General features: G+C 60.2%; 3 long non-coding RNA genes across 6 annotated transcripts; all 3 read right to left on the reverse strand.

Moving 5' to 3' along the window:
• Positions 1–241: 241 nt before the first annotated feature.
• On the reverse strand, positions 242–1,229 carry LOC142360220 (uncharacterized). Its single transcript, XR_012762893.1, has 3 exons — positions 1,159–1,229; positions 427–786; positions 242–336 (listed from the first exon to the last, which is right to left on the reverse strand). It is a non-coding gene; the product is annotated as an uncharacterized LOC142360220 (long non-coding RNA).
• A 1,699-nt stretch (positions 1,230–2,928) lies between these two features.
• On the reverse strand, positions 2,929–10,031 carry LOC142360215 (uncharacterized). Of its 4 annotated transcripts, XR_012762886.1 has the most exons (5): positions 9,961–10,031; positions 9,229–9,588; positions 9,029–9,138; positions 7,090–7,199; positions 2,929–3,150 (listed from the first exon to the last, which is right to left on the reverse strand). It is a non-coding gene; the product is annotated as an uncharacterized LOC142360215 (long non-coding RNA). The 4 variants fall into 4 exon arrangements; XR_012762885.1 differs by having other exon boundaries at positions 2,929–7,199; XR_012762887.1 differs by having other exon boundaries at positions 2,929–7,199; positions 9,932–10,004.
• A 3,753-nt stretch (positions 10,032–13,784) lies between these two features.
• Positions 13,785–14,781, reverse strand: LOC142360216 (uncharacterized). Its single transcript, XR_012762889.1, has 3 exons — positions 14,711–14,781; positions 13,979–14,338; positions 13,785–13,888 (listed from the first exon to the last, which is right to left on the reverse strand). It is a non-coding gene; the product is annotated as an uncharacterized LOC142360216 (long non-coding RNA).
• Between the last annotated feature and the right edge of the window lie 11,486 nt (positions 14,782–26,267).

Consider the following 26,267-nt stretch of genomic DNA (forward strand, 5'->3'; position numbering starts at 1 on the left):
AGGGAGCCGGCTAAAGAAATTCTGGAGGGAGAAAAAGAGGGAGAGGTAGCAGGACACAAACACAGACAGAAGACGGGAGGTACAGGGAAAGGGAAAGAAAAGGAAAAAGAAAAAAAAAAAAAACAAAAAAACAAAACAATCACAGCAGCGTGGGAGAGAGGAGGATCCAGGGGAGGGCCCGGGACGCAGAAGAGGGGCGACAGGGCCCCGGAGGCCCGCCACTCACCGCAGATCTCGCTCTCGGCGCTGCCGGGAGACTCTGCCGCTTCAGGCGCTTCTCTCTCCTGCGCTCCTCCCTTCCTCTTCCGTAACTCCGGTCGCTTGGCTGTCCTACACCTAAGAAAAAACGCGCATGTGGCGCGGCTCTCAGGACACGAGGCTCCCTAGGCACGTAGCCTCGCTCGCTCACGCGCTCCACAACCGTACCATGCTGCTGCTGGTGACACATACAGACCCTGCGGGACACGCTGGCGGCCTGGCCTGCTGCAGGCTACCAAGAGGGAGCCTTCCTCACCCGCAGAGGCAGGCTCTCTCCTGCCTGCGGAGCCAGGCAGCTGCCAGCCAGGTGGCCTTCCATTTTTTCTTCTTCTTCAGCCTTCTCGGGACTCTCCAGCTTCAGCCCCGCCAGCTCCCGTCCGCAGCCACTCAACGCTCCGCCTCTCCCTTTTCGCCCCCACGACGCCAGGAGACCGAGGCCCGGCACACACAGCCCTCACAAGCCTGGAGCGGGCGCAGCCAACGGCATCCCCAGGGCAGGAACGGACAAACGCGTCCTCAGCGCGGCCCCTGCCACAGAGAAAGAAGCAGCGGCGACCGCGTTAAGGGAGGACGAGGCACGCTCGAGGCCCAGTGTGCCGCCCGCACCACGGGCCTTGGGGGAGGCCGGGGGCTCCGGGACAGGCTTCAGGGGACGTGCTGGAGCTGGGGGCGGCTGCGCGGGGCGAGCGGGGCCGGGGAGCGCTGCCGAGTTGGGGGGGGTGCCCGCCTCCTTCCCCCCTTCCCCTGCGTCACCTCCCGCCTCTGGCCCCGGGGCTGCCCGCACCCGCCTCGCCTCCAGCGCACCGGCAGCCTGTCACAGCGGGCGGCTCGAAGCTTCCCGTCCCACCACCCTCGGGCAGCCACCACGCACCCCCGCACCCGTCGCAGGGGAGCCCGCGCCTCACGGCTGGCCTCTCTGCTCCCCCGCCGCCCCGGCACCCGACACCAGGGCGCCGCCATGCTGCTGCGCCGTACCGCGCATGCGCCACGTGCCGACGGCGCGCCGGAGTGGCCAGTCCCCAGTCCCTGCGCGGAACGCCGGGCTGCAGTACCGCATCGTGGCCAGGGGACGGCGCCAGCGGACACGGCGCGGCGCCCACGCCCAGCCCCACCTCCGGGTCCAGGCAGCGCGCGCCGCCGGCAGGGGGCGGCGCCGCCGGCGGGGGCGGCGCCGCCGCACGGCTCCGGGCAGCGCCCTGCCGCGCGCCTCCCGCTCCGAGCAACCCCCGACTCGCGGCTCCGAGACGGCGCCGCACCCCCGCCGCTCCTTGCCCCCGACCCGGACCCCGACCTCCCGGGGGCTTTTCCCCAGGACCTGCCACTCCATCCACACCCCCACACACCCCGCGCTCACCTTCTCCCTCGCTGCAGCCGCAACCCGGCTACGGCTCCGCTCCTCCCTCGACTCGCACCGGCCCCTCCACAGCCACCCGGGCCACGGCAGCACCGGGCCCTCCACCGGCAGAGGGAGGGGCCGTCGCCATCAGCCGTGCTGCCCGCACCCGGGGCTCCTCCGGCTCCGGCCCACGGCTGGATCCCACGGTGCCGTCATTGGGCAAACACAAAGACCCTCTGAAGCCGTTTGGGCATTTCAGCAAGCAGGCAGGCGTCCTTTATTGCAGCACCGGACACACAGGGCACGGCTCCTCCCAGCGCGCACGGCACCTGTGCCACTCGAGCGGCAGTACCGAATTTTGGTCACCGGGTGGCAGCAGCGAGCTCTTGGACACGGCGCCACCGCGCATTCGCGTCTCCCGAGCCGCAGTACCGAACTTTGGTCACCGGGTGGCAGCAGCGAGCTCTTGGACTCGGCGCCACCGCGCATTGGCGCCACCCGAGCCGCAGTAACGAACTTTGCTCACCGGGTGGCAGCAGCGAGCCCTGCGGCACGCCCGGTCGAGGCGCGGCCGCACCGCTTTCTGGGGACCGGACGCAGCGGGAAGGCTGCAGAAAAACACACGGAACTGACCACAGAACTACCCTTCGTCCCGCGCAGCGGGGGCTGTGGCGGGACCAAGCACAATGCCTCGTCGCACATGCCCGAGAGCAATGCGGCTGCCCGGCAGCCGAGTCCCTGAAAACGACACCTCCCGGCATGCCCTGGCTAGCAGGGCTCGGCCGCCCGGCAGCCGGAAGACTACACCTCCCGGCATGCCCCGGGGAGTAGCGTGACCGACAGCGCGCCCCGCGCCCCAGCACTACAGCTCCCAGCACGCCGCGGGAGCTGCGGGCCTCGGCTTGCGGGGACACCGTGCCCGAAACGGCGCTGGACCCCCGCCGCTCCTTGCCTCCCACACGGACCCCGCTCGGCAGGTACCGTCGCCCGCCTCGGGGCTTTCCCCGGGACCCGCCGCTCCATCGACCGCCCCGCGCTCACCTTCTCCCTCCCTGCAGCCGCAGCCCGGTCACGGCTCCGCTCCTCCCTCGGCTCGCACCGGCCCCTCCACGGCCACCCCGGTCACGGCAGCACCGGGCCCTCCACCGGCAGAGGGAGGGGCCGTCGCCATCAGCCGTGCTGCCCGCACCTGGGGCGGCCCCGGCCCACGGCTGGAGCCCGGCAGGAACAGGGGGCCGTCGCCCCTGCCCCACAGCCCGTCCCCTCCTCCCCTGGGCTCTGGCGCAGCCCCTCGTCCCGTGCAAACCACGCACAAACGCAGCCGCGAGGGCAAAAGGGACCGCAGGTCTTTATTCAGTCACGCACCCAGCCAGTCCCGGGAGCCGCTCTGCTCCGGGGCTCGGGGCCCCCGATGCTCCCTCTGCCCCTCCGACACCTCGGCAGTCCTTCCCGCAGCTGCGCCCGTTGCTCCAGCAGGGAACAGTCGGTCAGTCCGCTCCCGGAGCGATGCGCTGCTCGGCAGAGGCCGCCAAAAATGAGGAGCAGGGTGCAGGCCACTACAAGAGAGGAGAAAAGTGACAGCGGCGGTGTAACGAGAAAGCACGAAGCAGGGAAAGGGACAGCGAGAGAAGGACGGGGACAGGCAGTCCCACAGAGATGGAGAAAGAAGCAGCAGGAAGAGAGGAAGAGTGGCAGCAGAAAGAAGAAGAGGGAGCAGGACAGAGACCGAAAAAGGATGGGGGAGCAGGACAGAGGCGCAGAAAAAACCTGCAACGGGCAGCACGACAGGAAGGGAGGAAAAAAGAATAGGGGCAGGGACCCGGACTGAGACAGATGGGGAAAGACAAAAAAAAAAAGCTACAAAAACAGGGCAGAGAGGGAGGAATGAGACAACATGGACAGGGAGCCGGGAACGCAAACGACGGAGGGAAGGGGCGAGGGTGGGCAGGACAACACGAAACAAACCACATAGCTACACGCTACAGGGAAAAGAGGGAAGACTTAAGAAGTAGGGAGCGGGAGCTGAACAAAAGAGAGCCAGAGAGCAAAAAGCCAGAGAGTAATGCGTACAGAAAGAAAGGGGGGGGGATTCTAAAACAGGGTCATCGGGGAGACAGACACAAGTAAGAAGGACAAAGGACAAAAGCAACAGGCTACGAGGTGGAGAGGGAAGAATCAATGAATATGGACAGAGCGCTGGCCAGAGAGAGACCGAGAAAGGCAAAAGATGGCACGGGTGACAGGGCAGAGAGGAAGGAATTTAAAAACCAGGCACAGGGAGTCGGACAGAGGGAAAGGCAGAAATAAAAGGAGAAAAAGTGACGGGCCACGGGGCAGAGAGGGAGGAATGGATAAAGAGCAACAGGGGACCGGACAGAGCACAATGGAGAATGGAAAAAAAGCAAAAGCACGCTCCAGGGAAGACGGAGGGATTGAAGAACCGCGACCAGGAGCTGGACAGCGAGACACAGAGGAAGACCAAAAAACCAACGAAACAAAACCAGTGATGGGCTACAAGATGGGCTGGGGGAAGCAAAAAACAGCGCCAGGGAGCTGGACACAGAGAGATGGAGACAGACAGACCAATAGCGTGGGGCTACAGGGGGCAGAGGGACGAATTAAACACTGAGGACGGGGAGCCAGACAGAGAGAGAGGGAGATCGCGGAGAACAGTGGTGGGTGCAGGAAGAAGAGGTAAGAGTTAATAAATGGGGACAGGGAGCCGCACAGGGAGGGACCGAGAAAGGCAAACACAGCAGCAGGGCATAGGGCAGAGAGGAAGAACTAAAAAACAAGGGCAGTGAGACAGACATAGAGAGATGGAGAAAAGAAAAAAGCAATGGGTGATGTGGCAGAGAGGGAGGACTTAAAAACAGGCACGGGAAGCAAGAAAGACTGAAAGGCGGGGGGGCGGGGCTGAATCCAATAGGCAACAGGATGGAGAGGGAGGACTTAAAAGTGAGGGACGAGAAGCTGGGAAGACAGAGAGGTGGAGAAAGAAACAGAATCACAACACGCTACAGTGCCAAGAAGGAAGAAGCTGAACAACAGGGACAGGGAGCCAGACAAAGAGAGCCAGAGAAAGAAAAAATACCGACGGGCCACAGGACAGAGAGGGAGGAATGAAACAATAGGGATCCGGAGCCGGGCAGTCAGAGAGCGAGGAAGAAGAAATAGCCAGGGGCAATAAGGCAGAGAGAGAAGGCGGCAAAAACAGGGATCTGGACCAGATCGATGACAAAAGACAAGGACAGTGATGGGCTATAGGGAGGAATGCGAAGACAGGGGCGAGGCGCCAGATGCGGAGCAAGGCACACAGGAAGTACAGCAAAAGCTAGAGAGCAGAGAGGGAGGAATTAAACCACAGGGATAGGGAGCCGGGGAGGGAGCTGGAAAAAGGGATGCAGGAGGGGAGACGAGGAGGAATTAAAAAATTGGGATCCAGAGACCGAGAAAGAAGTAAAATTGCCACAGGCTAAAGGGCCCAGAAGGAAGAAATTGAAAACCAGGGAGCAGAAGCCAGCCAGAGAGAGACGCAGAAAGGAAAAACCACGATGGGCTCCCAGACGGAGAGGGAGGAATTTCAAAAAGGAAGGGAGCGGGAGCCATACACAGAGAGACAGAAAAAGGGAAGATAGCAACAGGCCACAGGGCAGCGAGGGAAGAACTGAAAAGTAGGGACAGGAAGCCGGACAGAGCGCAACGAGAAAGAAATGGCCGGGGGGGAAACACAGCACCACCACCTGCGACAGGCTACAGGGCTAGCCCAAGCTGGCCAGTGGAAATATTCCGTACCACAGACGTCACGCGCAGCTTATAAATGGGGGCTGGCTGCGGGGCAGGAATCAGCTCTTCTCGTTTCCGCGAGTTGGAACCCGCTCTCGTCCGGGAGGTCAAACTATTTTGGAATTTAGCGAAACTTGCGATTTCCGGGTTCCGCAATCGCTGTTCGGGGACTGCCTGTGCACCGGTCATCGGGTGGTGAGAGAAACTGTACTGCGTATAGTTTGGTTCGCATGTGCGTTGTTGCAATTATTATCATCGTTATTAGAATTATCAACAGTATTTCCTTTGTTGCCTTACTAAACTGTCTTTATCTCAACCGACAAGTTTTACCTTTGGTCCATTTGTCCTCCGCATCCCGCTGGGGAGGGAACGGGCCGGGGGTGGGGGCTGTGAGCGAGCAGCTCTCTAGTGCTTAGTTGCCGGCTGCCAAGTTAAACCATGACAGACAGAGAGGGAGGAATTAAAAAAAAACAGGACTGGGAGCAATCTACAGAGAGACGTCCGGGAACGAAAGTGTAAACAGCACCGCGTACAGGGCAGAGAGGGAGGAATTCAACAAAAATAATAAGTAAAGACAGGGAGCCGGACAGAGGGACACAGAGACAGAGAAAACAGCAATGGGCTACAAGACAGAGAGGGGGGGATTAAAAAATCCTGGCGGGGAGCCGGACCGGGAGAGACGGCAAAAGAAATGAAATCGCGCCGTGGCACAGGGAAGACAGGAGGACAACATTGAAAACCAGGGCCTGGGAACTGGAAAGAGAGCGCCAGAGAATGAAAGAACTCCTGACGGGCTCTAGGGCAGAGACAGGAGGAACGAAAAAACAGGGGCGGGGAGACAGAGAGAGACAGAGAGAGAGAAATAAGAGGGGGGGAAAGCAACAGGCCGCAGGCTCCGGAGGGAGGAAGTGCGAAAGAGGGGCTGGGAGCCGCACAGGGAGAGGGTGGAGAAACAGACCTGCAGAAGTGACAGGGTATGGGGCAGAGAGGGAGGAACTTAAAAAAATCAGGACCTTGAGCCAGAAGAGACGGAGAAAATAAAAATGGTGACGGGTAACAGGGCAGAGAGGGAGGAATGAAAAAACAGGGACAGGAAGCCAGAACAGAGAGACTGCGAAGGCAAAAAGTCCCGACAGCTTCCGCAGAGAGGGCGAGGAACTGAAACTTAGAGACAGGGAGTTGGACAGAGAGAGACAGAGAAAGAAAAAGAGAAAAAAGACGGAGATGCAGAAAGGGAAAAGGAGCGACAGGACAGAGAGGGAGGAATTCAAAATGAGAGGCAGGGAGCAGAATAGAGAGAGATAGAGAAAGAGGCAGACGCGCAACGTGCTACGGAGCTGAGAAGGAAGACCTTGAACCAGAGGGACAGGGAGCCGGACAGAGAGTCCCAGAGACGGCAAAAGTACCGACGGGCTATAGGGCAGAGAGGGGGGAAAGCAAAAACCGTGATCGGGAGCCAGACAGAAAGAGATAGGGAAGGAAAAAAAAGCCACGGGCTACAGGGCAGAGAGAGGGAGGACCTAAAAGATGGGGACAGGGAGCTGGTCAGAGATGGAGAAAGCAGGTACACGGGAGCGGGGAGGGGGTTGGAGGGGGCAGGGAGGAAAAAAAAGCCAAAAAAATCACAGCAGTGTGGGAAAGAGAGGGATCCAGGGGAGAGCCCGGGATGCAGAAGAGGGGCGACAGGGCCCCGAGGGCCCGGCACTCACCGCAGATCTCGCTCTCGGCGCTGCCGGGAGACTCTGCCGCTTCAGGCGCTTCTCTCTCCTGCTCTCCTCCCTTCCTCTTCCGTAACTCCGGTCGCTTGGCTGTCCCCCACCTAAGAGAAAACGTCCATGTCTCGCAGCTCTTGCGAGACAAGGCTCCCTAGACACGTAGCCTCGCCTGCTCACGCACTACGCGCAGGAACAAGACAAGAGGGAAAGAGAGAGAGTGAGAGAATGACGAGCGGGCAGCAGAACTGACGGATCAAGAGAGAAACTGAATCAGGGGAATAAAGAACGCTGGAGGGAGACAAACGTACAGGCAACAAGCCAGATGGACGAGGGCAGAAGACACACAGATCAGGACAAAGAGGTGGAGAAAGTGAAAACAGTGATGGGCTGCAGGATGAGAAAAAAGGCCAAGGAGCAGGACAGAGGAGAATAACGGGACAGCAAGCTGGACAGGGGCATATAGCAAGAAACAAAGGGACAGGCAGCAGTATGGAGATATACAGACAAAGAGTTACGGGGAGGATGGAGGACAGAGAGAATGAGAGAAAAGGGACAGGGAGGGGGGCACAGATGGAGAAAGAAATGCTGGCGACAGAGAGAGGAAGAAAGCGACAGGACAGAGGCAGAGAGGTAGAGAAAGGAAGAAAAAAGTAGCGACGAGTAGGAGGCCAGAGGCACAAGGAAAAGACAGGAGGAAGGACAGAGTGACAGAGAAAACCGGTGAGGGACAGGACGCCAGAAAGAAAGATACTGTGAAAGAGAGCGCGACAGGGAGCAGGACGCTGGGACAGACAGCAACCGAGAGCAACCGAGAGAACGGCAGCGAGGTGGAGCACAAGAGAAAACAGGGACTGAGAGCAAGACCGAGGGGTGAAGCAATAAATAATGGGGCTGGGGAGCAGGACAGCAGAAGAGAGAGACAGAGAAGGGGACACATAAGACAACCGCAAACTGAGAGGGAGAAGGAGAAGAGCACAGAGGGTCACAGACAAAAAGAGAGGGACGGCAGAAAGAGAAAAACAAGACGAGGGAGAAGGACTGAGGAGCAGAGAGAAAAAAGTACAGGGAAAAGGACAGAGATGCAGAAAACAAGGCAAGACTGGAGCCAGAACACAGGGCAAAACTGACAAGGACAGGCAGCGCAACAAAGGGATGGAGGAGGAAAGAACAGTGATGGGCCGCAGCACAGAGGAAAAGAGAGAAAAAGAGCAAGAAGAGCAAGAGAAGGAGAATGACAGGAGGGTGTAGACAGAAAGACTGGGACACATCAAAGGGGCACTTGGGGGACACACACATCGGAAGGGTAGAAAGGGAAAGGGAGGGATGGGGAGCAAGACAGCGTGATAGAGCGAGATGGAGGAAATGGAGTGCAAGGGCGCAGAAAAGCAGAGGTACTGGGAAGAGGAAAGAACGTCAGGGAGAGAAAGGTGAGGGTGGGGAGCAGGAGAGAGGTAGAGAACAAAAAAAATAGCCACAGGCAGAATAACAGAAATACGGAGAATAAAAAATTACTTCCAGGCAGCAGGACAGAGGCACAGAGCAAGAGGAACAAAAAACCACAGGGAGAAGGACGGGTAACACACAGCACGACACTGCGGGAGTGAGAGGACGGAACAGAGCAAGGCAGAGGAATGAGGAGCAAAAAAAAAAAAACAACCCAGCAAACAAAAAGGGAACTGGACAGAGATAGGCAGCAGGGCACAGAGATGGAGAAAGAAAAAACAGCAACAAGGACAGGGAATGAGGAATAGAGAGGAAAAGAGCGGGACAGGGAAACAAATACAGACAAAAGAAGGGGAGGTACAGGGAAGGAAAAGAAAAGCTGGGGGGGGGGGGGGAGGAGGAATCACAGCAGCATGGGAGAGAGAAGGATCCAGGGGAGGGCCTGGGACGCAGAAGAGGAGCGACAGGGCCCCGGAGGCCCGCCACTCACCGCAGCTCTCACTCTCGGCGCTGCCGGGAGACTCTGCCGCTTCAGGCGCTTCTCTCTCCTGCACTCCTCCCTTCCTCTTCCGTAACTCCGGTCGCTTGGCTGTCCTACACCTAAGAAAAAACGCGCATGTGTCGCGGCTCTTAGGAGACGAGGCTCCCTAGGCACGTAGCCTCGCTCGCTCACGCGCTCCACAACCGTACCATGCTGCTGCTGGTGACACATACAGACCCTGCGGGACACGCTGGCGGCCTGGCCTGCTGCAGGCTACCAAGAGGGAGCCTTCCTCACCCGCAGAGGCAGGCTCTCTCCTGCCTGCGGAGCCAGGCAGCTGCCAGCCAGGTGGCCTTCCATTTTTTCTTCTTCTTCAGCCTTCTCGGGACTCTCCAGCTTCAGCCCCGCCAGCTCCCGTCCGCCGCCACTCAGCGCTCCGCCTCTCCCTTTTCGCCCCCACGACGCCAGGAGACCGAGGCCCGGCACACACAGCCCTCACAAGCCTGGAGCGGGCGCAGCCAACGGCATCCCCAGGGCAGGAACGGACAAACGCGTCCTCAGCGCGGCCCCTGCCACAGAGAAAGAAGCAGCGGCGACCGCGTTAAGGGAGGACGAGGCACGCTCGAGGCCCAGTGTGCCGCCCGCACCACGGGCCTTGGGGGAGGCCGGGGGCTCCGGGACAGGCTTCAGGGGACGTGCTGGAGCTGGGGGCGGCTGCGCGGGGCGAGCGGGGCCGGGGAGCGCTGCCGAGTTGGGGGGGGTGCCCGCCTCCTTCCCCCCTTCCCTTCCGTCACCTCCCGCCTCTGGCTCCGGGGCTGCCCGCACCCGCCTCGCCTCCAGCGCACCGGCAGCCTGTCACAGCGGACGGCTCGAAGCTTCCCGTCCCACCACCCTCGGGCAACCACCACGCACCCCCGCACCCGCCGGAGGGGAGCCCGCGCCTCACGGCTGGCCTCTCTGCTCCCCCGCCGCCCCGGCACCCGACACCAGGGCGCCGCCATGCTGCTGCGCCGCACTGCGCATGCGCCACGCGCCGACGGCGCGCCGGAGGGGCCACAGCCTGCGCGCAACGCCTGGCTGCAGTACCGCTCCGGGTCGGGGCAGCGCGCGCCGCCGGCACGGGGCGGCACCTCCGCACGGCTCCGGGCAGCCCCCGACTCGCGGCTCCGACACGGCGCCGAACCCCCGCCCCTCCCTGTCCCCGACACGGACCCCGCCCTCCCGGGGGCTTTTCCCCGGGACGCGCTGCTCCATCCACCTCCCCCCCCACCCCGCGCTCACCTTCTCCCTCGCTGCAGCCGCAGCCCGGCCACGGCTCCGCTCCTCCCTCGGCTCGCACCGGCCCCTCCACGGCCACCCCCGTCACGGCAGCACCGGGCCCTCCACCGGCAGAGGGAGGGGCCGTCGCCATCAGCCGTGCTGCCCACACCTGGGGCTCCCCGGGCCCACGACTGGAGCCCGGCAGGAACAGGGGGCCGTCGCCCCTGCCCCACGGCCCGTCCCCTCCTCCCTTGGGCTCTGGCGCAGCCCCTCGTCCCGTGCAAACCAAGCACAAATGCAGCCGCGAGGGCAAAAGGGACCGCAGGTCTTTATTCAGTCACGCACCCAGCCAGTCTCGGGAGCCGCTCTGCTCCGGGGCTCGGGGCCCCCGATGCTCCCTCTGCCCCTCCGACACCTCGGCAGTCCTTCCCGCAGCTGCGCCCGTTGCTCCAGCAGGGAACAGTCGGTCAGTCCGCTCCCGGAGCGATGCGCTGCTCGGCAGAGGCCGCCAAAAATGAGGAGCAGGGTGCAGGCCACTACAAGAGAGGAGAAAAGTGACAGATGGCTGGACAGCGGCGGTGTAACGAGAAAGCACGAAGCGGGGAAAGGGACAGCGAGAGAAGCACGGGGACAGGCAGTCCCACAGAGATGGAGAAAGAAGCAGCAGGAAGAGAGGAAGAGTGGCAGCAGAAAGAAGAAGAGGGAGCAGGACAGAGACCGAAAATGAAGAACGGGGAGCAGGAAGGAGATGCAAAAAAAAACCCTGTAGCATTGAAAGAGGAAAAAAGAATAGCGGCAGGGACCTGGGCAAAGAGAGATGAGGAAATAGAATAGAATAGACATGGAGAAAGCAGTAGATCTGTGACGCGCTATGGAGCCGAGAAGGAAGGCCTCAAATCAAGGGACAAGGAGCCAGACAAAAGAGCACCAGAGACAGCAAAAGTACTGACAGGCTACAGAGCAGGAGGAAAGCAAAAGTAGTAACCGGGAGCTGAACAGAAAGAGGGGAAGACGGAAAAAAACGCCACGGGCTGCAGGGCAGAAAGAGGGAGGACCTAAAAGATGGGGACAAGTCAGAGACAGATGGAGAAAGACGGTACACAAGAGCAGAAAAAAAAATAGTCGTAGCAGTGTGGGAAAGAGAGGGAGCCAGGGGAGGGCCCAGGATGCAGAAGAGGGGTGACAGGGCCCCGAGGGCCCAGGACTCACCGCAGCTCTCGCTCTCGGTGCTGCCGGGAGACTTGGACACTTCAGATGCTTCTCTCTCCTTCTCTCTTCCCTTCTTCTTCTGTAACTCAAATCGTTTGGCTCGCCTCCACCTGAGAGAAAATGCATGTGGTTGTCTTAGAGCTCATACGAGACGCGGCTTCCTAGACAAGAAGCCTCACTGCACACTGTATGCAGGAATAGGACAGAGAAAGAGAAAGAATATGATGAGTGGGAAGCAGAACTCACAGATCGAGAGAGAACTTGAATCAGAGGAATAAACAAGGCAGGAAAGAGAGATAAAGACAGGGAAGAAGCCGGAAGAAAAGGGCCTTTCTGGCCTCTACTCGCACCCCCCAGCCTCCCATCTCTTTCCAGCCTCCTTTTTTTCTGGCCTCTACTCTCACCCCTGGCCTCCCACCCCTCTGCGGCCTCCCACCCCTCTGCGGCCTCCTTTTTTTCTTTCTGGCCTCTACTCTCGCCCCTGGCCTCCCACCCCTCTGCAGCCTCCCACCCCTTTCCGGCCTCCTTTTTTTCTTTCTGGCCTCTACTCTCGCCCCCGGCCTCCCACCCTGCTGCGGCCTCCCACCCCTTTCCGGCCTCCTTCTTTTTCTGGTCTCTACTCTCGCCCCCAGCCTCCCACCCCTCATCAGCCTCCTACCTCCCATTTTGCTGGCCTCTACATAGTTCAGCTTCCCACCCCTCTGCAACCTCCTACCTCTTTCCAGCCTCCACTCCCCGCCCCGAGCTTCCCACCCCCGTCCCCACACACTGACAGAAAGAGAAAAACAACAGTGAACAGGGAAAAAGGTATTAAGAAACAAAGAAAGGGTCAGACGAAGAAGAGGGTGGTTAGGGTTGGAACCCCAACACAAACCAGCAAGGGGCTAGTGGACAGAGAGAGAGGAAGAGAAGAAAGGGCCGGGAAGCAAGACAGAGAAGGAGAGAAAGGCAAAAAGGGAGAGCCGGCTGGACAGGGACGTATAGCAAGAAACAACCAGACAGGCAGCAGGACAGAGACACAGAGACAGAAAAACCGGGGGACAGGAACCAGGACAGAGTGACGGCGAGAGGAAACAAGGGCCAGGGAGCAGGACAGCGATGGAGAAAGAAGCACTGCGGCAGCAGGGTAGAAAGAGAAGGAAGAAAGGCCAGAAGAAGGATGGGGAATGACAGAGAAGGGAAAGAGAAGGACAAGGAGCAGGACAGATTGTCAAAGAAAGGGAGTGGGACAAGGTGATACTGAGAGAGAAAAAGGGGACAGGGAGGCAGGATAAAGTGAAAGACAGGCAAAAATAAGAGACAGGGGAGCAGGACAGAGACGGAGGGGGAAACGCCTCGGCTGGGCAGCAGGAGAGAGAGGCGGAGAAGGGAAAAAACAGCACAAAACCTGGGACGGCCAACCTGGGTGGGCGGGGAGCAGGTCAGAGAGCCGGAGAAAGGAAAAACACTGCTGTGGAGCAGCAGAGGGGAACGGAGAAAGAAAGAGAGCGAGGGGGAGCAGGGCAGAGAAACGGAGAGAGAAAATAAGTGACGGGGAGCAGGGCAGAGCACTAGGAAGACGAAAATAAGACACGGGAGAAGACCGAGGAGCTCAGAGAGAAAGAAGGGTCGAAAGAAAACGCCAGAGAGGTAGAGAAATCAAGAAAAACAGGGACGAGGAGCCTTGCAGAGACGGAGCACGAAAATGTTGGGCCGGTGAGCGCGAAAGAGGGAGAGAGAGACAGGGGCAGGGGGAGGAGATGAAGAAGAAAGGAGAGACAAAGATGGCAATGGAGCACAGGACACACAGGCAGAGAGAGAAAAAGGACAGTGAACAGGAAAAAAGGGACCGAGAAACAAAGAAAGGGTCAGATCTAGACAAAGAGACCAAGAAGAGAGGGGGCGGGGGGGGGTGTGCAGGGAAACCCCAAAACAAACCAGCAAGGGGCTACAGGACGGAGAGAAAGGGCCATGAAGCAGGACAGAGAAGGAGAGAAGGGCAAAAAGGGAGAGCTGGCTGAACAGGGACGTATAGCAAGAAACGACCGGACAGGCAGCAGGACAGAGAAACAGAGCAACAGAGACAGGGAGCCGGCTAAAGAAATTCTGGAGGGAGAAAAAGAGGGAGAGGTAGCAGGACACAAACACAGACAGAAGACGGGAGGTACAGGGAAAGGGAAAGAAAAGGAAAAAGAAAAAAAAAAAAAACAAAAAAACAAAACAATCACAGCAGCGTGGGAGAGAGGAGGATCCAGGGGAGGGCCCGGGACGCAGAAGAGGGGCGACAGGGCCCCGGAGGCCCGCCACTCACCGCAGATCTCGCTCTCGGCGCTGCCGGGAGACTCTGCCGCTTCAGGCGCTTCTCTCTCCTGCGCTCCTCCCTTCCTCTTCCGTAACTCCGGTCGCTTGGCTGTCCTACACCTAAGAAAAAACGCGCATGTGGCGCGGCTCTCAGGACACGAGGCTCCCTAGGCACGTAGCCTCGCTCGCTCACGCGCTCCACAACCGTACCATGCTGCTGCTGGTGACACATACAGACCCTGCGGGACACGCTGGCGGCCTGGCCTGCTGCAGGCTACCAAGAGGGAGCCTTCCTCACCCGCAGAGGCAGGCTCTCTCCTGCCTGCGGAGCCAGGCAGCTGCCAGCCAGGTGGCCTTCCATTTTTTCTTCTTCTTCAGCCTTCTCGGGACTCTCCAGCTTCAGCCCCGCCAGCTCCCGTCCGCAGCCACTCAACGCTCCGCCTCTCCCTTTTCGCCCCCACGACGCCAGGAGACCGAGGCCCGGCACACACAGCCCTCACAAGCCTGGAGCGGGCGCAGCCAACGGCATCCCCAGGGCAGGAACGGACAAACGCGTCCTCAGCGCGGCCCCTGCCACAGAGAAAGAAGCAGCGGCGACCGCGTTAAGGGAGGACGAGGCACGCTCGAGGCCCAGTGTGCCGCCCGCACCACGGGCCTTGGGGGAGGCCGGGGGCTCCGGGACAGGCTTCAGGGGACGTGCTGGAGCTGGGGGCGGCTGCGCGGGGCGAGCGGGGCCGGGGAGCGCTGCCGAGTTGGGGGGGGTGCCCGCCTCCTTCCCCCCTTCCCCTGCGTCACCTCCCGCCTCTGGCCCCGGGGCTGCCCGCACCCGCCTCGCCTCCAGCGCACCGGCAGCCTGTCACAGCGGGCGGCTCGAAGCTTCCCGTCCCACCACCCTCGGGCAGCCACCACGCACCCCCGCACCCGTCGCAGGGGAGCCCGCGCCTCACGGCTGGCCTCTCTGCTCCCCCGCCGCCCCGGCACCCGACACCAGGGCGCCGCCATGCTGCTGCGCCGTACCGCGCATGCGCCACGTGCCGACGGCGCGCCGGAGTGGCCAGTCCCCAGTCCCTGCGCGGAACGCCGGGCTGCAGTACCGCATCGCGGCCAGGGGACGGCGCCAGCGGACACGGCGCGGCGCCCACGCCCAGCCCCACCTCCGGGTCCAGGCAGCGCGCGCCGCCGGCAGGGGGCGGCGCCGCCGGCGGGGGCGGCGCCGCCGCACGGCTCCGGGCAGCGCCCTGCCGCGCGCCTCCCGCTCCGAGCAACCCCCGACTCGCGGCTCCGAGACGGCGCCGCACCCCCGCCGCTCCTTGCCCCCGACCCGGACCCCGACCTCCCGGGGGCTTTTCCCCAGGACCTGCCACTCCATCCACACCCCCACACACCCCGCGCTCACCTTCTCCCTCGCTGCAGCCGCAACCCGGCTACGGCTCCGCTCCTCCCTCGACTCGCACCGGCCCCTCCACAGCCACCCGGGCCACGGCAGCACCGGGCCCTCCACCGGCAGAGGGAGGGGCCGTCGCCATCAGCCGTGCTGCCCGCACCCGGGGCTCCTCCGGCTCCGGCCCACGGCTGGATCCCACGGTGCCGTCATTGGGCAAACACAAAGACCCTCTGAAGCCGTTTGGGCATTTCAGCAAGCAGGCAGGCGTCCTTTATTGCAGCACCGGACACACAGGGCACGGCTCCTCCCAGCGCGCACGGCACCTGTGCCACTCGAGCGGCAGTACCGAATTTTGGTCACCGGGTGGCAGCAGCGAGCTCTTGGACACGGCGCCACCGCGCATTCGCGTCTCCCGAGCCGCAGTACCGAACTTTGGTCACCGGGTGGCAGCAGCGAGCTCTTGGACTCGGCGCCACCGCGCATTGGCGCCACCCGAGCCGCAGTAACGAACTTTGCTCACCGGGTGGCAGCAGCGAGCCCTGCGGCACGCCCGGTCGAGGCGCGGCCGCACCGCTTTCTGGGGACCGGACGCAGCGGGAAGGCTGCAGAAAAACACACGGAACTGACCACAGAACTACCCTTCGTCCCGCGCAGCGGGGGCTGTGGCGGGACCAAGCACAATGCCTCGTCGCACATGCCCGAGAGCAATGCGGCTGCCCGGCAGCCGAGTCCCTGAAAACGACACCTCCCGGCATGCCCTGGCTAGCAGGGCTCGGCCGCCCGGCAGCCGGAAGACTACACCTCCCGGCATGCCCCGGGGAGTAGCGTGACCGACAGCGCGCCCCGCGCCCCAGCACTACAGCTCCCAGCACGCCGCGGGAGCTGCGGGCCTCGGCTTGCGGGGACACCGTGCCCGAAACGGCGCTGGACCCCCGCCGCTCCTTGCCTCCCACACGGACCCCGCTCGGCAGGTACCGTCGCCCGCCTCGGGGCTTTCCCCGGGACCCGCCGCTCCATCGACCGCCCCGCGCTCACCTTCTCCCTCCCTGCAGCCGCAGCCCGGTCACGGCTCCGCTCCTCCCTCGGCTCGCACCGGCCCCTCCACGGCCACCCCGGTCACGGCAGCACCGGGCCCTCCACCGGCAGAGGGAGGGGCCGTCGCCATCAGCCGTGCTGCCCGCACCTGGGGCGGCCCCGGCCCACGGCTGGAGCCCGGCAGGAACAGGGGGCCGTCGCCCCTGCCCCACAGCCCGTCCCCTCCTCCCCTGGGCTCTGGCGCAGCCCCTCGTCCCGTGCAAACCACGCACAAACGCAGCCGCGAGGGCAAAAGGGACCGCAGGTCTTTATTCAGTCACGCACCCAGCCAGTCCCGGGAGCCGCTCTGCTCCGGGGCTCGGGGCCCCCGATGCTCCCTCTGCCCCTCCGACACCTCGGCAGTCCTTCCCGCAGCTGCGCCCGTTGCTCCAGCAGGGAACAGTCGGTCAGTCCGCTCCCGGAGCGATGCGCTGCTCGGCAGAGGCCGCCAAAAATGAGGAGCAGGGTGCAGGCCACTACAAGAGAGGAGAAAAGTGACAGCGGCGGTGTAACGAGAAAGCACGAAGCAGGGAAAGGGACAGCGAGAGAAGGACGGGGACAGGCAGTCCCACAGAGATGGAGAAAGAAGCAGCAGGAAGAGAGGAAGAGTGGCAGCAGAAAGAAGAAGAGGGAGCAGGACAGAGACCGAAAAAGGATGGGGGAGCAGGACAGAGGCGCAGAAAAAACCTGCAACGGGCAGCACGACAGGAAGGGAGGAAAAAAGAATAGGGGCAGGGACCCGGACTGAGACAGATGGGGAAAGACAAAAAAAAAAAGCTACAAAAACAGGGCAGAGAGGGAGGAATGAGACAACATGGACAGGGAGCCGGGAACGCAAACGACGGAGGGAAGGGGCGAGGGTGGGCAGGACAACACGAAACAAACCACATAGCTACACGCTACAGGGAAAAGAGGGAAGACTTAAGAAGTAGGGAGCGGGAGCTGAACAAAAGAGAGCCAGAGAGCAAAAAGCCAGAGAGTAATGCGTACAGAAAGAAAGGGGGGGGGATTCTAAAACAGGGTCATCGGGGAGACAGACACAAGTAAGAAGGACAAAGGACAAAAGCAACAGGCTACGAGGTGGAGAGGGAAGAATCAATGAATATGGACAGAGCGCTGGCCAGAGAGAGACCGAGAAAGGCAAAAGATGGCACGGGTGACAGGGCAGAGAGGAAGGAATTTAAAAACCAGGCACAGGGAGTCGGACAGAGGGAAAGGCAGAAATAAAAGGAGAAAAAGTGACGGGCCACGGGGCAGAGAGGGAGGAATGGATAAAGAGCAACAGGGGACCGGACAGAGCACAATGGAGAATGGAAAAAAAGCAAAAGCACGCTCCAGGGAAGACGGAGGGATTGAAGAACCGCGACCAGGAGCTGGACAGCGAGACACAGAGGAAGACCAAAAAACCAACGAAACAAAACCAGTGATGGGCTACAAGATGGGCTGGGGGAAGCAAAAAACAGCGCCAGGGAGCTGGACACAGAGAGATGGAGACAGACAGACCAATAGCGTGGGGCTACAGGGGGCAGAGGGACGAATTAAACACTGAGGACGGGGAGCCAGACAGAGAGAGAGGGAGATCGCGGAGAACAGTGGTGGGTGCAGGAAGAAGAGGTAAGAGTTAATAAATGGGGACAGGGAGCCGCACAGGGAGGGACCGAGAAAGGCAAACACAGCAGCAGGGCATAGGGCAGAGAGGAAGAACTAAAAAACAAGGGCAGTGAGACAGACATAGAGAGATGGAGAAAAGAAAAAAGCAATGGGTGATGTGGCAGAGAGGGAGGACTTAAAAACAGGCACGGGAAGCAAGAAAGACTGAAAGGCGGGGGGGCGGGGCTGAATCCAATAGGCAACAGGATGGAGAGGGAGGACTTAAAAGTGAGGGACGAGAAGCTGGGAAGACAGAGAGGTGGAGAAAGAAACAGAATCACAACACGCTACAGTGCCAAGAAGGAAGAAGCTGAACAACAGGGACAGGGAGCCAGACAAAGAGAGCCAGAGAAAGAAAAAATACCGACGGGCCACAGGACAGAGAGGGAGGAATGAAACAATAGGGATCCGGAGCCGGGCAGTCAGAGAGCGAGGAAGAAGAAATAGCCAGGGGCAATAAGGCAGAGAGAGAAGGCGGCAAAAACAGGGATCTGGACCAGATCGATGACAAAAGACAAGGACAGTGATGGGCTATAGGGAGGAATGCGAAGACAGGGGCGAGGCGCCAGATGCGGAGCAAGGCACACCAGGAAGTACAGCAAAAGCTAGAGAGCAGAGAGGGAGGAATTAAACCACAGGGATAGGGAGCCGGGGAGGGAGCTGGAAAAAGGGATGCAGGAGGGGAGACGAGGAGGAATTAAAAAATTGGGATCCAGAGACCGAGAAAGAAGTAAAATTGCCACAGGCTAAAGGGCCCAGAAGGAAGAAATTGAAAACCAGGGGAGAAGCCAGCCAGAGAGAGACGCAGAAAGGAAAAACCACGATGGGCTCCCAGACGGAGAGGGAGGAATTTCAAAAAGGAAGGGAGCGGGAGCCATACACAGAGAGACAGAAAAAGGGAAGATAGCAACAGGCCACAGGGCAGCGAGGGAAGAACTGAAAAGTAGGGACAGGAAGCCGGACAGAGCGCAACGAGAAAGAAATGGCCGGGGGGGAAAACACAGCACCACCACCTGCCGACAGGCTACAGGGCTAGCCCAAGCTGGCCAGTGGAAATATTCCGTACCACAGACGTCACGCGCAGCTTATAAATGGGGGCTGGCTGCGGGGCAAGGAATCAGCTCTTCTCGTTTCCGCGAGTTGGAACCCGCTCTCGTCCGGGAGGTCAAACTATTTTGGAATTTAGCGAAACTTGCGATTTCCGGGTTCCGCAATCGCTGTTCGGGGACTGCCTGTGCACCGGTCATCGGGTGGTGAGAGAAACTGTACTGCGTATAGTTTGGTTCGCATGTGCGTTGTTGCAATTATTATCATCGTTATTAGAATTATCAACAGTATTTCCTTTGTTGCCTTACTAAACTGTCTTTATCTCAACCCGACAAGTTTTACCTTTGGTCCATTTGTCCTCCGCATCCCGCTGGGGGAGGGAACGGGCCGGGGGGTGGGGGCTGTGAGCGAGCAGCTCTCTAGTGCTTAGTTGCCGGCTGCCAAGTTAAACCATGACAGACAGAGAGGGGAGGAATTAAAAAAAAACAGGACTGGGAGCAATCTACAGAGAGACGTCCGGGAACGAAAGTGTAAACAGCACCGCGTACAGGGCAGAGAGGGAGGATTCAACAAAAATAATAAGTAAAGACAGGGAGCCGGACAGAGGGACACAGAGACAGAGAAAACAGCAATGGGCTACAAGACAGAGAGGGGGGGATTAAAAAATCCTGGCGGGGAGCCGGACCGGGAGAGACGGCAAAAGAAATGAAATCGCGCCGTGCACAGGGAAGACAGGAGGACAACATTGATAAACCAGGGCCTGGGAACTGGAAAGAGAGCGCCAGAGAATGAAAGAACTCCTGACGGGCTCTAGGGCAGGAGACAGGGAGGAACGAAAAACACTAGGGGCGGGGAGACAGAGAGAGACAGAGAGAGAGAAATAAGAGGGGGGGGAAAAGCAACAGGCCGCAGGCTCCGGAGGGAGGAAGTGCGAAAGAGGGGCTGGGAGCCGCACAGGGAGAGGGTGGAGAAACAGACCTGCAGAAGTGACAGGGTATGGGGGCAGAGAGGGAGGAACTTAAAAAAATCAGGACCTTGAGCAGAAGAGACGGAGAAAATAAAAAATGGGTGACGGGTAACAGGGCAGAGAGGGAGGAATGAAAAAACAGGGACAGGAAGCCAGAACAGAGAGACTGCGAAGGCAAAAAGTCCCGACAGCTTCCGCAGAGAGGGCGAGGAACTGAAACTTAGAGACAGGGAGTTGGACAGAGAGAGACAGAGAAAGAAAAAGAGAAAAAAGACGGAGATGCAGAAAGGGGAAAAGGAGCGACAGGACAGAGAGGGAGGAATTCAAAATGAGAGGCAGGGAGCAGAATAGAGAGAGATAGAGAAAGAGGCAGACGCGCAACGTGCTACGGGAGCTGAGAGAGGAAGACCTTGAAACCAGAGGGACAGGGAGCCGGACAGAGAGTCCCAGAGACGGCAAAAGTACCGACGGGCTATAGGGCAGAGAGGGGGGAAAGCAAAAACCGTGATCGGGAGCCAGACAGAAAGAGATAGGGAAGGAAAAAAAAGCCACGGGCTACAGGGCAGAGAGAGGGAGGACCTAAAAGATGGGGACAGGGAGCTGGTCAGAGATGGAGAAAGCAGGTACACGGGAGCGGGGAGGGGGGTTGGAGGGGGCAGGGAGGAAAAAAAAGCCAAAAAATCACAGCAGTGTGGGAAAGAGAGGGATCCAGGGGAGAGGCCCCGGGATGCAGAAGAGGGGCGACAGGGCCCCGAGGGCCCGGCACTCACCGCAGATCTCGCTCTCGGGCAGCTGCCGGGAGACTCTGCCGCTTCAGGCGCTTCTCTCTCTCCTGGCTCTCCTCCCTTCCTCTTCCGTAACTCCGGTCGCTTGGCTGTCCCCCACCTAAGAGAAAACGTCCATGTCTCGCAGCTCTTGCGAGACAAGGCTCCCTAGACACGTAGCCTCGCCTGCTCACGCACTACGCGCAGGAACAAGACAAGAGGGAAGAGGAGAGAGTGAGAGAATGACGAGCGGGCAGCAGAACTGACGGATCAAGAGAGAAACTGAATCAGGGGAATAAAGAACGCTGGAGGGAGACAAACGTACAGGCAACAAGCCAGATGGACGAGGGCAGAAGACACACAGATCAGGACAAAGAGGTGGAGAAAGTGAAAACAGTGATGGGCTGCAGGATGAGAAAAAAAGGCCAAGGAGCAGGACAGAGGAGGAATAAGCGGGACAGCAAGCTGGACAGGGGCATATAGCAAGAAACAAAGGGACAGGCAGCAGTATGGGTGATATACAGACAAAGAGTTTACGGGGAGGATGGAGGACAGAGAGAATGAGAGAAAAGGGACAGGGAGGGGGGGCACAGATGGAGAAAGAAATGCTGGCGACAGAGAGAGGAAGAAAGCGACAGGACAGAGGCAGAGAGGTAGAGAAAGGAAGAAAAAAGTAGCGACGAGTAGGGAGGCCAGAGGCACAAGGAAAAGACAGGAGGAAGGACAGAGTGACAGAGAAAACCGGTGAGGGACAGGACGCCAGAAAGAAAGATACTGTGAAAGAGAGCGCGACAGGGAGCAGGGACGCTGGGACAGACAGCAACCGAGAGCAACCGAGAGAACGGCAGCGAGGTGGAGCACAAGAGAAAACAGGGACTGAGAGCAAGACCGAGGGGTGAAGCAATAAATAATGGGGCTGGGAGCAGGACAGCAGAAGAGAGAGACAGAGAAGGGGGACACATAAGACAACCGCAAACTGAGAGGGAGAAGGAGAAGAGCACAGAGGGTCACAGACAAAAAGAGAGGGACGGCAGAAAGAGAAAAACAAGACGAGGGAGAAGGGACTGAGGAGCAGAGAGAAAAAAGTACAGGGAAAAGGACAGAGATGCAGAAAACAAGGCAAGACTGGAGCCAGAACACAGGGCAAAACTGACAAGGACAGGCAGCGCAACAAAGGATGGAGGAGGAAAGAACAGTGATGGGCCGCAGCACAGAGGAAAAGAGAGAAAAAGAGCAAGAAGAGCAAGAGAAGGAGAATGACAGGAGGGTGTAGACAGAAAGACTGGGACACATCAAAGGGGCACTTGGGGGACACACACATCGGAAGGGTAGAAAGGGAAAGGGAGGATGGGGAGCAAGACAGCGTGATAGAGCGAGATGGAGGAAATGGAGTGCAAGGGCGCAGAAAAGCAGAGGTACTGGGAAGAGGAAAGAACGTTCAGGGAGAGAAAGGGTGAGGGGGTGGGGAGCAGGAGAGAGGTAGAAGAACAAAAAAAATAGCCACAGGCAGAATAACAGAAATACGGAGAATAAAAAATTACTTCCAGGCAGCAGGACAGAGGCACAGAGCAAGAGGAACAAAAAAACCACAGGGAGAAGGACGGGTAACACACAGCACGACACTGCGGGAGTGAGAGGACGGAACAGAGCAAGGCAGAGGAATGAGGAGCAAAAAAAAAAAAAACAACCCAGCAAACAAAAAGGGAACTGGACAGAGATAGGCAGCAGGGCACAGAGATGGAGAAAGAAAAAACAGCAACAAGGACAGGGAATGAGGAATAGAGAGGAAAAGAGCGGGACAGGGAAACAAATACAGACAAAAGAAGGGGAGGTACAGGGAAGGAAAAGAAAAGCTGGGGGGGGGGGGGGGAGGAGGAATCACAGCAGCATGGGAGAGAGAAGGATCCAGGGAGGGCCCTGGGGAACGCAGAAGAGGAGCGGACAGGGCCCCGGAGGCCGCCACTCACCGGCAGCTCTCACTCTCGGCGCTTGCCGGGAGACTCCTGCCGCCTTCAGGCGCTTCTCTCTCCTGCAACTCCTCCCTTCCTCTTCCGTAACTCCGGGTCGCTTTGGCTGTCCTACACCTAAGAAAAAAACGCGCATGTGTCGCGGCTCTTAGGAGACGAGGCTCCCTAGGCACGGTAGCCTCTGCTCGCTCACGCGCCCTTCCACAACCGTACCATGCTGCTGCTGGTGACACATACAGACCCTGCGGGACACGCTGGCGGCCTGGCCCTGCTGCAGGCTACCAAGAGGGAGCCTTCCTCACCCGCAGAGGCAGGCTCTCTCCTCTGCTGCCTGCGGAGCCAGGCAGCTGCCAGCCAGGTGGCCTTCCATTTTTTTCTTCTTCTTCAAGCCTTCTCGGGACTCTCCAGCTTCAGCCGCCGCCAGCTCCCGTCCGCCGCGCCACTCAGCGCTTCCGCCTCTCCCTTTTCGCCCCCACGACGCCAGGAGACCGAGGCCCCGGCACACACAGCCCTCACAAGCACTGGAGCGGGCGCAGCCAACGGCATCCCCATGGGCAGGAACGGACAAACGCGTCCTCAGCGCGGCCCCTGCCACAGAGAAAGAAGCAGCGGCGACCGCGTTAAGGGGAGGACGAGGCACGCTCGAGGCCCAGTGTGCCGCCCGCACCACGGGACCTTGGGGGAGGCCGGGGGCTCCGGGACAGGCTTCAGGGGACGTGCTGGGAGCTGGGGGCGGGCTGCGCGGGGCGAGCGGGGCCGGGGAGCGCTGCCGAGTTGGGGGGGGGTGCCCGCCTCCTTCCCCCCTTCCCTTCCGTCACCTCCCGCCTCTGGCTCCGGGGCTGCCCGCACCCGCCTCGCCTCCAGCGCACCGGCAGCCTGTCACAGCGGACGGCTCGAAGCTTTCCCGTCCCACCACCCTCGGGGCAACCACCACGCACCCCCGCACCCGCCGGGAGGGGAGCCCGCGCCCTCACGGCTGGCCTCTCTGCTCCCCCGCCGCCCCGGCACCCCGACACCAGGGCGCCGCCATGCTGCTGCGCCGCACCTGCGCATGGCGCCACGCGCCGACGGCCGCGTCCGGAGGGGCCACAGCCTGCGCGCAACGCCTGGCTGCAGTACCGCTCCGGGTCGGGGCAGCGCGAGCGCCGCCGGCACGGGGCGGCACCTCCCGCACGGCTCCGGGGCAGCCCCCCGACTCGCGGCTCCGACACGGCGCCGAACCCCCCGCCCCTCCCTGTCCCCGACCACGGACCCCCGCCCTCCCGGGGGCTTTTCCCCGGGACGCGCTGCTCCCATCCACCTCCCCCCCCACCCCCGCGCTCACCTTCTCCCTCGCTGCAGCCGCAGCCCGGCCACGGCTCCGCTCCCTCCCTCGGCTCGCACCCGGCCCCTCCACGGCCACCCCGGTCACGGCAGCACCGGGCCCTCCACCGGCAGAGGGGAGGGGGCCGTCGCCATCAGCCGTGCTGCCCACACCCTGGGGCTCCCCGGGCCCACGACTGGAGCCCGGCAGGAGACAGGGGGGCCGTCGCTCCCTGCCCCACGGCCCGTCCCCTCCTCCCTTGGGCTCTGGCGCAGCCCCTCGTCCCGTGCAAACCAAGCACAAAATGCAGCCCGCGAGGTGCAAAAGGGACCCGCAGGTCTTTATTCAGTTCACGCACCCAGCCAGTCTCGGGAGCCGCTCTGCTCCGGGGGCTCGGGGCCCCCCGATGCTCCCTCTGCCCCTCCGACACCTCGGCAGTCCTTTCCCGCAGCTGCGCCCCCGTTGCTCCAGCAGGGAACAGTCGGTCAGTCCGCTCCCGGAGGCGATGGTGCGCTGCTCGGCAGAGGGCCGCCAAAAATGAGGAGCAGGGTGCAGGCCCACTACAAGAGAGGAGAAAAGTGACAGATGGCTGGACAGCGGCGGTGTAACGAGAAAGCACGAAGCGGGGAAAAGGGGACAGCGAGAGAAGCACGGGGACAGGCAGTCCCCACAGAGATGGAGAAAGAAGCAGCAGGAAGAGAGGAAGAGTGGCAGCAGAAAGAAGAAGAGGTGAGCAGGACAGAGACCGAAAATGAAGAACGGGGAGCAGGAAGGAGATGCAAAAAAAAAAATTCCTGTAGCATTGAAGAGGAAAAAAGAATAGCGGCAGGGACCTGGGCAAAGAGAGATGAGGAAATAGAATAGAATAGACATGGAGAAAGCAGTAGATCTGTGACGCGCTATGGAGCCGAGAAGGAAGGCCTCAAATCAAGGGACAAGGAGCCAGACAAAAGAGCACCAGAGACAGCAAAAGTACTGACAGGCTACAGAGCAGGAGGAAAGCAAAAGTAGTTAACCGGTGAGCTGAACAGAAAGAGGGGAAGACGGAAAAAAAACGCCACGGCTGCAGGGCAGAAAGAGGGAGGACCTAAAAGATGGGGGACAAGTCAGAGACAGATGGAGAAAGACGGTACACAAGAGCAGAAAAAAAAAATAGTCGTAGCAGTGTGGGAAAGAGAGGGAGCCAGGGGAGGGCCCAGGATGCAGAAGAGGGGTGACAGGGCCCCGAGGGCCAAGGACTCACCGCAGCTCTCGCTCTCGGTGCTGCCGGGAGACTTGGACACTTCAGATGCTTCTCTCTCCTTCTCTCTTCCCTTCTTCTTCTGTAACTCAAATCGTTTGGCTCGCCTCCACCTGAGAGAAAATGCATGTGGTTGTCTTAGAGCTCATACGAGACGCGGCTTCCTAGACAAGAAAGCCTCACTGCACACTGTATGCAGGAATAGGACAGAGAAAGAGAGAGAATATGATGAGTGGGAAGCAGAACTCACAGATCGAGAGAGAACTTGAATCAGAGGAATAAACAAGGCAGGAAAGAGAGATAAAGACAGGGAAGAAGCCGGAAGAAAAGGGCCTTTTTTGCCTCTACTCGCACCACCCCCAGCCTCCATCTCTTTCCAGCCTCCTTTTTTTCTGGCCTCTACTCTCGCCCACTGGCCTCCCACCCCTCTGCGGCCTCCCACCCCTTTCCGGCCTCCTTTTTTTCTTTCTGGCCTCTACTCTCGCCCCTGGCCTCCCACCCCTCTGCAGCCTCCCACCCCTTTCCGGCTCCTTTTTTTCTTTCTGGCCTCTACTCTCGCCCCCCGGCCTCCCACCCTGCTGGCGGGCCTCCACCCCTTTCCGGCCTCCTTCTTTTTCTGGTCTCTACTCTCGCCCCCAGCCTCCCACCCCTCATCAGCCTCCTACCTCCCATTTTGCTGGCCTCTACATAGTTCAGCTTCCCACCCCTCTGCAACCTCCTACCTCTTTCCAGCCTCCACTCCCCGCCCCGAGCTTCCCACCTCCCGTCCCCACACACTGACAGAAAGAGAAAAACAACAGTGAACAGGGAAAAAGGTATTAAGAAACAAAGAAAGGGTCAGACGAAGAAGAGGGTGGTTAGGGTTGGAACCCCAACACAAACCAGCAAGGGGCTAGTGGACAGAGAGAGAGGAAGAGAAGAAAGGGCCGGGAAGCAAGACAGAGAAGGAGAGAAAGGCAAAAAGGGGAGAGCCGGCTGGACAGGGACGTATAGCAAGAAACAACCAGACAGGCCAGCAGGACAGAGACACAGAGACAGAAAAACCGGGGGACAGGAACCAGGGACAGAGTGACGGGCGAGAGGAAACAAGGGCCAGGAGCAGA

Source organism: Opisthocomus hoazin, unplaced genomic scaffold, assembly GCF_030867145.1.
Source record: "Opisthocomus hoazin isolate bOpiHoa1 unplaced genomic scaffold, bOpiHoa1.hap1 HAP1_SCAFFOLD_220, whole genome shotgun sequence".
Taxonomy (NCBI): Eukaryota; Metazoa; Chordata; class Aves; order Opisthocomiformes; family Opisthocomidae; genus Opisthocomus; species Opisthocomus hoazin.